Source organism: Marmota monax, unplaced genomic scaffold (genome assembly GCF_021218885.2).
Source record: "Marmota monax isolate L192 unplaced genomic scaffold, Marmota_monax_Labrador192_F-V1.1 WCK01_AAM20220418_F8-fsc00014, whole genome shotgun sequence".
In the NCBI taxonomy this organism is placed as follows: Eukaryota; Metazoa; Chordata; class Mammalia; order Rodentia; family Sciuridae; genus Marmota; species Marmota monax.
In genome coordinates, this window is record NW_026695222.1 from 1,495,097 (window position 1) to 1,508,814 (window position 13,718).

Sequence of the window (13,718 nt, forward strand, 5' to 3'; positions counted from 1 at the left end):
GGTATGATGCTGTGGTGGCAGCTCAGTCTTTCTTCATAAGTAATGACAGAGGCAGGGACACATGAGAGGGTCGGACACCAACTGGAGGCATGATTCAGAAATGAATGGGTGGGAGTCTGTTCCTGAAGGCTATCTCATAAGGCCATGCTTCTCCCATAAAAGAAAAGAATAGATTTGTTGAAAAGGGATTTGATTTTGTTAAAATAAACATCAATTTCCCCATCCAATTATCAAATTGGCAGGATCCCATATCCCAAGACACAGTCCCTATTAAAATACTTTTAGGTACCTCAAACATATTTAATGGAATGGCAAATGCCCAAGTGCCTCTGTAGAGCCAGATCTCTCTGGTACAAGCAGATAATTCATTTGCCAAATCAGGGATTATGACAAATACCATTCAATATTAAAGTGTTAGAAAGGGCAAGGAGATACGGATGTCTGTCTTTGCAGCTGACATTTCACCCAATCTTCTTAGTTATAGCCAGCAGTCTTGGCACAAATGTTACACAAAGTCTTCTTCAGGTCCTGTCAAAGTGGCCCTGCCTGGGCTGAAGTTGGTGTTCTGGCATACTTCCTACAGGATTTAGGCAAACCACTTCAGATGCTATTTGAGATGGCATGTAGGCCATGTGGCTCCTTTGAAACTACAAAAGGAAAGCTCTTCTCCTTCAACACCCATATCAGTGTCGGTGACTAGTAGCATATAGGGTTGAGGAAGGGCAGTAGGCTGGGAAGGTGGAATGTTGGATCCAGGTAGGACTGAGAAATGGAAAGGAGGCACAACAATTTCTCAAAGGCAGACGGAACTGTGAAATTAATAGTATATTCATGCTTAATAAAGATGCAGTGGTGGCCAGCTGGACCTAATAGGAGTCTGAGAGGCCCCCAGAGTTACTCTGTCCCCCATGAAATCTCAGGGGAGGAAGTATCTCTGTATAAAAAGAATGGCTTTGGTATGCTAGTGAAATACTGAGATCCAAGCAGAATTGGACACAGGAGGAGAAAAATGATTTCCCGAACCAGTTCACAAAAGACACAGGAGGATAAGTATCTTTAAGACAGTCGTGCCAATGGTGGAGATGGACCACCTGTCAGTATTTCATTACAGAGCAGTAATGGGGGAAGAGGAAAGGTGGGAAATGGTTGAGATAGACAAGATGTGTGACTCAAAGCCCATTCTTACAAGCATTTGTAAGGAATTCCCCAAAGACCCCAATACTTCTGGAGGAATATTCTGCTGTAATTTAAGTGATGCAAACCATGTAGCATAACCTGGTTCCATATATTAATGTGACCTATTGTGCATCCATTGCCTGCTTATCTTCAGATTACTTGTTAAATCCATTTCATAGGTATTTTAAAATAATGCACCTAACCTTGAACAGACAAATATATATATAAACATCCTTAGTGGAAATTGGACTGGATGCAAATGTACAAACCAAGCCAAACAAAACTTGACTAAAGAGTTTAAGGCAATAAAGTTATTTGACATATAAAATAAAATAGGGAGGAAAAATAAATTAAGCTTTTCTTTAACTTAATGAAGTTCTGCTTCTCTGTTCATCATTTTTAAAATGTGCTTGCCTCAAAGAAGAGTTTTTAATTAACTTAATTTTAACTCAATTACCAAGTTATTAAAAATAAGCTTCACAGCTTTTAAGTCCCAAATAAAATTTTATCAATATATTAAGCTTGATATCATCCATCAATTTAGCCACACACACACACACACAAAAAAAAAAAAAAAAAAAAACTTAATGTAAATCTTTGGAAGGTTTACTCCTGAGAACAATTAAACCTTTGCTGTTCTGAGTCTCTCATCAATAGACAATAAAAAATAAGTATCATAATATACACACCCTGGAATGAAAAACAAGAACTATGTGCCTTGCTGTTTTAAAAAATAAATTTTAAAAAGTCTGTTCTGTTATATTCACAAATATGTGTATTTGCTAAAACTGCTGAATTTTATATTTTAAGTAGGTAAATTTTATGGTGTGTGAATTATATTCTAATAAACCTATTGTTAAAAAAGGAAATAGAAGTTCTAATTTAAAACAATGTTTAATAACAACTATAAATCATATAGTAATTATTCAAAATTCAATGGTTTTGGATTACTGAACATTAAAAAATTTTAATGAAATGAACATGAACTCAATGATAGTTTATCCACAATTGTTTTTAAAATAATTTACAAAGTGAAATCAATATTCTGATCTAAGTGAAGTCAAAGGGATTCAAACCTTCATTTTTGTAAATGAATGCATGCATTAACCTGTGCTTCCATTCATTCACAAGCTTGTCAAATACTACTTTCTCAGTGGTATATACATTCTCTTCATGTATATAGATTTAGGTATATAGGTGCAGTGATGTTTTGAGACAACATTTTCTTGTACCATTTAATGAACAGCTGCTGTGGGTGTCTTGATTATGGTAAATACTTTGTATTCATTTGTTGTTTTGAATCTTCACTTCAACTTTTTCAGAAATTCTGATCCCAGAACTATAGGAGGGCTCCCTTTCTAGAGCTTCATGAGGTCCTTCCTTTTTCAACTACAAATTTTTGTGGTGCTGGTTTTCTTTAACACTTCAACCAAAGCACTGTGCATTACAACAAATTGAATGCAGAAGCAGATGAGAGAATTTTCTGTTTTTCGGTAAGCCAGATACTAAAGAGACTTGCAATTTTTCAAACAATACCATTTGTCTCACAAAACTTTTGGAGACTGTATAGTTATTATTTTTTAGAATTATATAGTTATTTATCTTAACATATAATAGCTATTTTATTATCTAAATTAATAGGTAAATATGTGTTTGTTTTAATTTCTAATATGCTTACTATCCAAAAAATATAATCCATATCTAACAAAGCAAAAATTATTTTGGGTTACCAACAAATTTTAAGTCAGGGAATAGACTCTAAGATAAAGAAAAATAAACGAATAAATAAATAAAACAGAACTGCCAAATAAGAGAAATCCTACAGCTAAGGTGTGATCGTCTCCATTTCAGATATCCAATACCTCACAATTATTCAGTGGCAGAGCTGCCTAATCTTGAACACAATTCTGATTTGCCTCTGGCATTCTGTGGCATTAACTGACTGTGCAAATGGTGTTTCTCTTCCAAAAGGCACATGTGCCTTTTAGGGTCTCTTCACTCAGCAACATGGTTGTTCAAGCAGGGCAGAACAGTGTCGGGATTTGTGCAGATGCTATTCCCATGTCTTCCTCACTGTTTCCCTCTCTGCTTCCCTGACAACCATCAGAGAGTAGCTTCATTCATACACTAGAGAAAGGGTCAAAGTGGGAAGCTGTAAATGGGTGAGTTTCTGCCTCAACCTACAACCTGTTTTCTAGGTTCCTATGAAATCCAGTGCCTTCCTCCATCTGTGCAGGTTTGGGGTATCATACTGAAAGACATTTAACTCTGGAGTTAGCTAGTCTTGGTGTTGAGTCTATCCTTTGCCTGTTAAGTATTCTCATCTAGGTCAAGCGGTATTTACTGTGTTGTGTTTAGTTCATTCCCCTGGATCATGTCTCCATGTGCTGAAGGGGTTGGATGATTTAATAAGCTAATACCATTAATGTACTTGCAGCAGAGGAGAAGAGAAGGAAAGTTGAGCATCCTAGCTTCTTATTTCTCTTGATTTGTCCTGTCCTAAATGTTCTTTCTTTTCCATATATATGTATGTCGTCCAACAACACCTGTGAAATCCTGAGGTTTTGATTGTTGTTTGTGTATGTTTCTATATTGTTTTCTTTTAATTAAATTAGTCAATTGATTTTGGTGGAGAAAAGGAGTGGTTTACTGTTGCTTCACAAGTGTGAAATATGAATAAGCAGATGTTTCTTGCTTAGACAGGTGTCATGCAGGAGCTCTGACCCAGGAAACAGGGTTCAGCATTCAGCAGGTAGAACAAGATGCAAGACACAGGATAGTAAATACGTTTTATTCAGTGGTGGCCACAGCCTTCAGCCTCCAGCTTCAGCTTCAGCCCCCAGCCAGTTCCATTTTAGTTCTCATTTTGCCCTGTTGTGTCCCCTTTAGCCCTTTTGTTTTTTGCCATGGGCCCTTTTTATATGCAGGCTAAACAAAGAAGTCACACTGTCAAGGGGTTACAAAAGGGGGAGCATGCTCAAAAGTTAATGTTTATGACCTTGAGTATACACTCTGAATCAGAGTGTTTCTGGCCTTGATTAACCATAATATAGCCAGTTCCCAGCCCTGACTACACACTAAAACCATAACAGCCCATCAGAAGCCTAGGTAAGGGAGCCTAACTACAGCCATTTAGGGCCTGTCCCAACAACAGGTATCTAAAATGTCCCTTAATTCTTTGATATATCAAGTATCAAATACTTTTGCTACTCTATTTTCTCTCAAGACACACTTTCAAGCAGGAAGAACTTATTGTTGTTTATTATTAGGAAGTAGATGCTCATCAGAATAGAAGTGTTTTCCTGAAGCTAACTGGATCTCAAGTGTAGGCCATCATCTCTTCTTTCTTGGTTGTTCCTTCTGCTAACCTTTGACTTGAAGCAGGAGCAGGTTGAGATGATTGATGTATGATATATGGAAACCACATGCAGCATATAGAATGTCCCAATGATGTTCTTTTCCAGCTCTATGCTCTGTCGGAGGTGAACAGAAAAATCTACAAAAAGCAGATTGTTTGCATACATTAGGCAGTTATTTATATTCCACTAACATCTCTAGTCACAGAAAATAAATATAAACCATATTAAATTTCTGATACTCAACCATTTGTGAACTACAAAAATGCTAATTTTAGTCTAATGATTACTATCACAATAGTCTTTAGAAGAAGAGACTAGCAACCTCAACAAAACTCCTCATGTTACTAAGTAAAAGCTCAGGTAAAGTCAGGTGCAGTGGCACACGGCTGTAATCCCAGGAACTTGGGAGGTTAAGGCAGAAGGATCTCAAGTTCAAGGCCAGCCTCAGAAACTTAGCAAGACCCTCAGCAACTTAGTGAGACCATATGTCACGATTTTGGGGCAAAGGGGAAGTAGGGCAGAGGAGTGTGGTATGGGAGCAGGAAAGATGGTGGAATGAGATGGACATTATTACTCTAGGTACATGTATGACTGCCCATAGGGTGTGACACTACATCATGTACAATCAGTGAAATGAAAAGTTGTGCTGCTGTTGCGTACAATGAATCAAAATGCTTTCTGCTGTCATATATACTTAATTAAAATAAATAAATACATTTAAAAAAATAAAATGGAGTGGGAATATAGCTCAGTGGTACAGCACCCATGGGTTTAATCCCCAGTACCAAAAAATGTTCAGGTCAGATAGTCCCCAGGAGAACAGTAGAATACAAGGAGCAAGAGAAATGTTGAAAGAACTGTACTGTACGCATCAATCAGAAGTAATATCTGCAGAATTACACTAACAGAATAGACTGAGTCATTTTAATTCTTGTTTTAAGCAGATACATGTTAAGGAGAATTTGTACCTCTTTGAGTCAAGTGTTCTAAAGGAGTTCAAGCAAAGAGGGAAATAAATAAAGAAGTAATGAGTGATGGTGCTCATCCCTCTCTGTGAGGACCTCATAAAAATTAGCAAGACAAGAGGCCCTTCAGCTCACACATTTTTCTATTTATCAGCAATAAATAATGCTGATGAAAGCTTCATTTGGGAAAATTTACTCCTTAAGCCTTCAGGAAGCATTAGCAAAATATTTCAGCCCTATTTTCCTTCTCACTTCGTAACCCAATAGCTATTTAATTCAAAAATATCTGGCTGCAGGAGACTTAATCCACTTCAAAGGAAGTAAAGAGTTCCTTGCCATCTGAAAAGAACATAATGGAACTTCCATGGTGAAGGATTGGATGATATACTATAACTGTATTTTAATAGTTCTTTATTCTACTGAAGAATTTATGAATCAAATCCCAGCCAAATACACCTTCCCCAAACATACCTACTTGAAAAGTGTTTCTTAAATACTAAATGTCCATGCCTATTACATCAGGGCTGCTTTATCCAATGTATTTCCACTTTTCAAGAAATAACAAGTATAGGAACTATTAAAATAATTGACTCTTTTGGATGAACTTGAAAAAATCATAGGTAAGAATTAATCCATGAGCCAGAGCAGAGGAAAACAATTTTACCCGTTTTAGGTAGATGATCCTGATTTGTGCTTGCAAGAAAACAAAACCAAATCAAACAAAAAAACACTTGGCATCACCTTTTGGATCCTCAAGATTCCTAAGAGAAGAGCCATATTCTGGAAGCTGACATCACACCCAATCATTTTTGAATCAACTACTTATCTCAAAGTTTTCCCTATAAGGCTCTGTCAATGCAGAAGTGAGCTAGAATGAATAGCCAAGAGCAATTAATAAATGACAATTAAATGATGCACTTTTTCTTTCAACAACCACAAGATCCCAAGAGAACCTTGTGCAAAGTCTGACTTTTATTATATTGTATGGCTTCTCTCCATTAATTAGAGAAACCCGTGAAGCATACACTTGTCTGCTTTTGGCAGATCAACATCTGGACCCTTCAACTCACAATTTTCCAAGTGGCAGTCTGTTTTATGATGTAACTCAGAGCTTCCACCAAGAATAATAAAGACAAAAATGCCTTAGAAATTAAAAAAAAAAGTGGCTCTAAAAGGCTTTATGCAATCAACAGGCTTGAACATGAAGCCTGTTTCAGTAAGGATAGATGTGGTTATACTGCAGAAAAAGTAACCTCAAATTATCAGAGGTTAAGCACTGTGCAAAGTTCTTTCTCATTCATCCTAGATCAGTCATGAGTCAAGACATCTTTCAGGTTGCATCAATCTTGTGACCACAGCTTGTCAACTTCTGTTTCCATGGTAACAAGTTCAGGTGACAGACTTTAAGAGGCAAGCATCAGCAATTAAGTGCTGCTGCCTGAAAGTCGTGCTTAGCATATCAGCACACTTTTCATTGGTCAAACAAGTTACATGTCACACTCATCTTAAAGAGGGCAGGAAAAATGTTTCTGGGTAGGGAGAGAACCTGGAAAAACCAAAGAGACACAATAATAGCAAAGGCAAAGTCTGAATTAGTCAAACAAGATATAAACTCCATTTAAAGCCATAGGATAGAAAATTACTAGAACAAATCTATCATGAGAGACAGAAAGCTCAGAGATTATCTACTTCACCCAAATTTAAGTCCTTCTTTAATAAAACAATCTTTATGCTACTCCTTATATAAGTAACTTCTGTATATAAATTAAGCTCATTAACTCAGTTGACTTGCTAATTTGCTTAAGCCTGTATTCGTATGACAAGACATCCCTCAGAAGCAACAGGACATCCTTAGTCATCTGGCACTATTTATAAACCTCATTCAAGATCCCTCTTTTGTTTCACAAAAATGAAACCCCATTGAAAAAATATTACCAAATTTTCTTCTAACTTTCTAAGTTTTTTCTTTAAGGTCAGAGAGTATGGTTATAGTTAATAGTACTTTTTAAGAGTATTAGAAACTCCCTTCCCAAGATTTACTCAAGTAAGTATCTATTATATATTGACCTTGGAGCACTCATTAAATTTTGTCACTCTCATAATTCCTTCTGTGAGTGATACCTGGATATCTCATGTTATCGTAAATAGCTAATAAGCGTAAGTTGATTCGATTTATTTTAAATGAGTGGCATGAATAACTTGAACGGGGTGTCCTATTTATTAAAGGAGAGCCTTGCTGTATTTCTCTGCTCATGAAATTGTACAGACAGCTATTGTCAGATGGTGGGAGAAAGAAAAGGAAATGAGGGGAGAAAATAAGTTAATGCCATAGCCAATGATTCTTTAAAATTCTTCTGGTCTGAAACTGATAACATGGGATGAGATCAGTTGAAGGATTTTAGTATACTGTGTAAGGGGCAGTAAAAAGAGGTCAGGCCAAAGCAATCTGTAGAATTCACTTGAACATCTGTAGGGCATTTAATGAGACTTTCCATATTAAAATTTGGTTTTACCAGGGTATGCATAATTTTCTACTCAATTTACCCCTGACAGGTTACAGACATAAAGACATTCTCTTCAAATTGACTTTCCAAAATGTAAAAAGACATGGCAGTTTTAAGATATTCTTTGTAGGGTAAAGGAGAGAGGATCAGAGAGGGAATAACTTTAAGGCAAGGAAACCAAAACCAGGCTCCTTTGAATATTTATCATACTTTTTTTATTTTTTTCATGAATTTTTAATATTCATCAAAAATGCATTAACAGTTCTGTTTCACTTCAGCCTGGGGATCATTTACAAAACAGACAGTGATACTCAGATCAAAACAGTGGAAAGTCTCTACCTCAACTACAGGATTTAATTGGGTTTAGGAAAGAAATCCATTAGTTCACTTAAGATCGAAGGTGTGAAGTTAGCTTCTAAAAGTTTTCTTACCAAAGGAAATTCAGAAGAAATTCAGGGATCATCTGATTCATAGGCTGAGTCAAAATGGAGAACCCTTAGTTGTTGGTTTATATAAACTAATTACTATTGAGTTTTGGTGACCAAATAATTTATTTTAAAGTATTATGAAACCTCTGCAATGGGACCAGGAATTCTCATTTGTACCCATGTCCTAAAGGAAAATGCAACTAGGTTGATAGGAAGGTCTGAATCACATGCTCTATCACTATTACTGGAGAGAGAGCTCCACCCAGAACATCAGGTGGAAGCTTTTAGATGTGCTTTCCTAAGGATCCATTCCACAGGACTCCTTATTCCTCAAGCTAGGAAATAATATATCTTTGATGGAATCTTTATCTTCAATGACTGTCATTTTTATCTTAAGTAGATCTGATAACATTTTGCCTTTACTTAGAAATACTTTGATTTGAAACAAACTCATGCTAGAGTTCCATCCACAGTGAAGATTTAATAAGTTAGATAAGGGTCTTTGAAATTGGGCGCCAAAGATGTGTTATTCTTTTATTTTTTGAGATTAAAAATTCAAAGAGGCATAAAGTAATCAAAAAAGAACTCCATACATAATGTTTAACAGAATAATTCACAAACAAAAATGAAGCATGGGTTTAATCATTTGATGGCATGAACAAGTGAACAAGATAAGAATTGTTTGAACCTGATGGTTGGTATTTTCCTCTCTAAGTGACCCAGGATAGCCTTAGAGTTGTGATCCTAGCCAACATCTAGCTTAAAAAAATATTTTGGTGGTCAAACTTAGGTAATGCTAAAAGGAGAGAAGAGCATTGAGAAAAACTGAGGAATGAAACATACCAAATTATGCCATGATTATGTACCAGTATACCACAATGAATCATATATATATATATATATATATATATATATATATATATATATATATATATATAAAACCTGTATCATATACATAATTATATAAAATTATAATGAACCGATTAAAATAACATAACATAATGGGAGATTAAGAAGGCAGGGCAAGCAGATTGTGGATCAGAGGAGGAAGGGGAGAAGGGAAAGAGAAAGTGCTAAGGAATGAGATGAATCAACGTATGTGCATTAAGAATATGTGTAATAAATCCCACTATTATGTATAATTGTACAGCACCAATAATTAATATATATATATGAAGTAAGTTAAAGCTCTTAGCTAGTTCCCAACTTTTAAAGTTCATCTCTAGTGAAAGTACAGAAGATTCAATTTTAAGAATTGACAATAAGCTTGACAATAAGAAATGAAATATACACATATACATATATATGACAGAAAATGAAACAGGGAAAAACTGTAGAAAGCAGATGCAATGCTAAAGTTAATATAAATAAAGCCATGGTAAAGGCAAGCATTAGAGCTACAGCAATAAAGCAAGCATCCTTGGAAAATGGAGAGAAAAGTGAGTTAAATCCCCATTTTTCATAATAGCGAGTCAACAGACTTCATGTAAAGTTAATAAATCAAGAAATAATAGATACTCTATGTAAAGCTAAGATGGTAACCAACAGAGGAAAAGAAAATAGAGGAAGTTAGGAGCCAAAGAGGGAAGGAATGTATCTTAAGCTCTTAAGCATGCTTCAAATTTTAAAGCCACACACTCATAATTTTTTGGGTAAAAAGAGTATAGAAAGAATTAAAGAAATGATTGGGAAACATACAATACATTGATTTATAGCACAGCTGAGAAGAGAGAACATGGATTCCTTTCATAATTCCGGTGGTGCAGAGCACAGAGTGTGGAGAGAAGGTATCTCACAGGCACAGATTGCCAGTCCAATGTGGGAGATGGAGAAGAGAAGACATCAGGGGTAGGCAGGTGTAGACTAAAAGAAGATCTGAGCCTGGAACTCTGGCTTTGACATTCACATTAAGAAGTCTGACCTCCCCCTGGACAGAGTTTGTAACACAGATGTTTAAAAGCCTAGATAGATGCACCCGGAGTTTATCTTACAGCATCTGTGTACTGTTTAGGTTAACTCTGAATAATCAAAATGACATGAATCACACATGAAAATCAAGTAATTCATGCAATTAAAGAAAAACAAGCTTGGGATAAACAAGAGGGTGGGCCTTCCAAAAGATGTTCAAGAGTCGAGTGTCCATAGCTTCACTTGACAGAACTCAACAGGGATTACTCAGAAGAGTGAAGCCAGCCAAGGATAGATTTAGAGGTCAGAAAAAGATCAAGAACTTTCTCAATTAAGAGTTTCTAGCTTGGATAAAATCCAGAGACCTATAGACTGATACAGAAAAAACAACAATCTTTACTTTCACTGCTTTCTACCTGAAATTTAACATGTCCTTACTATGAATGAAAGTGACCAACCGCAAAAGCAGTAGCAGTCTTATGTATTGAAATCACAGGTAATTTTACTCTGCATTACTGTTACTGATATCTCAAAGTATGGTTTTCATTCATTATATCTCAAATATTAAAGTAACTCTTAAGCTCACCATTTGATCTTATTACCTAATGAGTTAACAAATAAGTGCAGGATAGGCTTTTATATATATTTAGTTATTGATGGACCTTTATTTTATTCATTTATTTTTATGTGGTGCTGAGAATCGAACCCAGTGCCTCACACATGCTAGGCAAATGCTCTACCTCTGAGCCACAACCCCAGCCCTAGACTTTTTAATATTATTACTTTATTTCAATAAAATCAGGTTCTTTGTAATTCTATGTGTCTTATTTTAAATATTTAAAAATGAATTCTGAGGAGAAGTCTGTAGATTTTACTGGACTTCCCAAGGAGTCCCTGGCACAAAAGAATTAAGAATCTCTGAAGTCCCATTGTATTTGTTTTCTAATATTACATAAAATATTATCACAAACTTTGCATCTTGAATATCACAATCAAGTATCTCCCAGTTTCTGGGGGACCAGAGTGAAGACACAGTTAGCTGGTCCTCAGCACAGGAAGAAAGAAATATCCAAACATGAAGTTTCACTTCTTTGCAGGCCAAAGGAGTTGACTTCTCTCTAACTTCTTTTCTCTCTGAACTAAGAACCCTCTTTTAAGAGCTCACCTGATTAATTCAAGCCCCCCTCTAAAATATTCCTCCTTTTGATCACCTCCAAGTCAGCTGATTAGGGACCATTTTGCATTTACAAAAATATATTTACTCTATCACACCGTCCTATTCAGAACCTAATCATCAGAGTTTCATAGAATCATAATCAGAGGTCCTAATGGGGAGGAGACTTTTCAGGGCTGTCCACCAGGATGTGGACATCCTGGAAGACACTTTATAATTCTGCCTCCCACACCAGCTCACCTTAAAGGTAAGGACACAGAGCCCGGAGCGCAGAGGCAGAGCCAGAGGCAGAGCAGGCTGTCTCCCCCGGGCCTCCCCTACCAGTTTCCTTTTATTCTAACAAAGGTTCTCATTCTAAAACAGCTCTAGTGAAATTATTGTTTTCTCATGGTAGTTGATGCTTTCCCCCTAGATCCCATGGTGGCTGGTGGTAGTCAACCTCTGGCAATGTTTTTATGTTGCTACATTCATTCATTTAATAAGTATGAACTGAATTTCCCCAAGGAAAGGATGCTTTAGCTGTAAAGTGAAGCAAATGTTGTGGTTACCTAGAGGATGGAGAGATGGTGTGGGACTTACAGAAGCCGGAGGCGGGAATGAGCAAAGTTAGTAATAGAAAGCAAAGAGGCAGGAATGGGTGGACAGGAATAAGGTGAGTTCTGTTTCCCTAAGAAAAATCAGACACACTTCTAAGATGGATTCTGAATTTTGTTTTGAAAAAAAAAACATTCAGACAGCAAAATAAAAAGACAGAGAAGAGAGGATGTGAGACTCATTGCCCAGTGAGCTGTGAAGAGGTCATTGTCATAATGGTACAGCACTGTGCAGCCGAATATTCTCACAGTGGAAAATTCTATATCCAACCATCCTGTGAGCTAGATTATAGACATGTGTGGCTCTTGAGCACTCAAAATGTGGTTAGTATAAATGAGAAATTTAATTTCAAGTTGGATTTAATTGTAATTCATTTAAATTTAAGTAGCTACAAGTAGCTAGTGGTTCCTATATTGGACAGCACAAAGCTAGAAAGCAAGCACTGGTAGCTTGTGAAACGGCATAAAGAAAATGGTGTGGCTTTGCAGGAAGGTACGTGAAGTAGGCAGGACTTTGTCTGGATTGGGAATGGGGAAGGGGACTGGAAAGTTCCTGACAAAGAAAGTTCACCATCTGTCACTGGCAGCTCACTTTAAGAATTTAACCCTGTAAGCTGAGTACCATTGTGAATGTCTGTAATCCCACCTACTCAGGAGGCTGAGGCAGGAGGATTGCAAGTTTGAGGCCAGCCTGGGCAGCCTAGTGAAATCCTTTCCTGAAATAAAAAAAAATAAAAATGACTGGAGATGTAGTTCCATTGTAGTACATCCCTGAGTTAAATGCCAAGTAACCCTACCACCAAAAAATTTAATCCTTTAAGATATATGCTTCTTATCAGTTAATATCTGGTGACAGATATCCCCTGTGAGGGCCCATTGTGCTGTTAGCTGATGAACAAGTACATCAGGTATTAGGGAGGGAAAAGACAGAATGTTTGAGGGAGAGGAAGGCCCAAGGTAGGAGAACCTGCAAGCAGAGGTGGGGATTGTAGTGGAAGATGTTATCCACTTCATGTTTGTGCCTAAGGCTTGTGCTTGGCTCTAGTCTGCCTCTCAACGTATGCTGGGTATATATATTCAAGAGTCTGAAGGCTGTTTTCCATTGGATTTGGCTTCTTCATACTGTGATGAGTCAGCAACTGGGTTTCAGTTGGCAGGGACAGAACTGCAGGAGACCTGGGTACCAACCTGACAGCTGGTGGGCTTGACTGTTGGGACAGCATTCACACTCTCCCAGCAAGGAAGCCCCCATCACTCCAAATGGGGCTCCTTACAAATCTTGTTTAGATTAACTGTCCTTGCTGCAATACTAAAACTGAATTCATGTTGGAGAAACAAAGAATGCAATCACTTTAAACCTCCATTAACGAAAGGAGTGCATCCAGCCTTCCTGTTTGCTAAATATTCACTCTAAGTAGGGCAAGTGTCCTTCCAGACTCTACCTAGCCTGAGCACTTGGCCTCAGCTTTGCCCCAGCAAGGAGCCAATGCGGTGAGCTCACATCGATTCTAATTTGTGTTTCATCAGTAGATGGCAAACCATTTAAATTGGCTTCTGTCTCTTATGATGGAAGGGAAAGGTGGCTCTATATTTAGAACCTGTCCTAGAGAT

At 37.0% G+C, this 13,718-nt stretch overlaps 1 long non-coding RNA gene across 1 annotated transcript in view; it reads right to left on the bottom strand.

Annotated features, from left to right (window-relative positions):
- Positions 1 to 3,973: 3,973 nt before the first annotated feature.
- Positions 3,974 to 13,718, bottom strand: part of LOC131423791 (uncharacterized) — a 68,795-nt gene continuing 59,050 nt past the window's right edge. The window contains exon 3 of the long non-coding RNA XR_009225844.1: positions 3,974 to 4,672. This is a non-coding gene — a long non-coding RNA (uncharacterized LOC131423791). The remainder of the gene's footprint in view (positions 4,673 to 13,718) is intronic.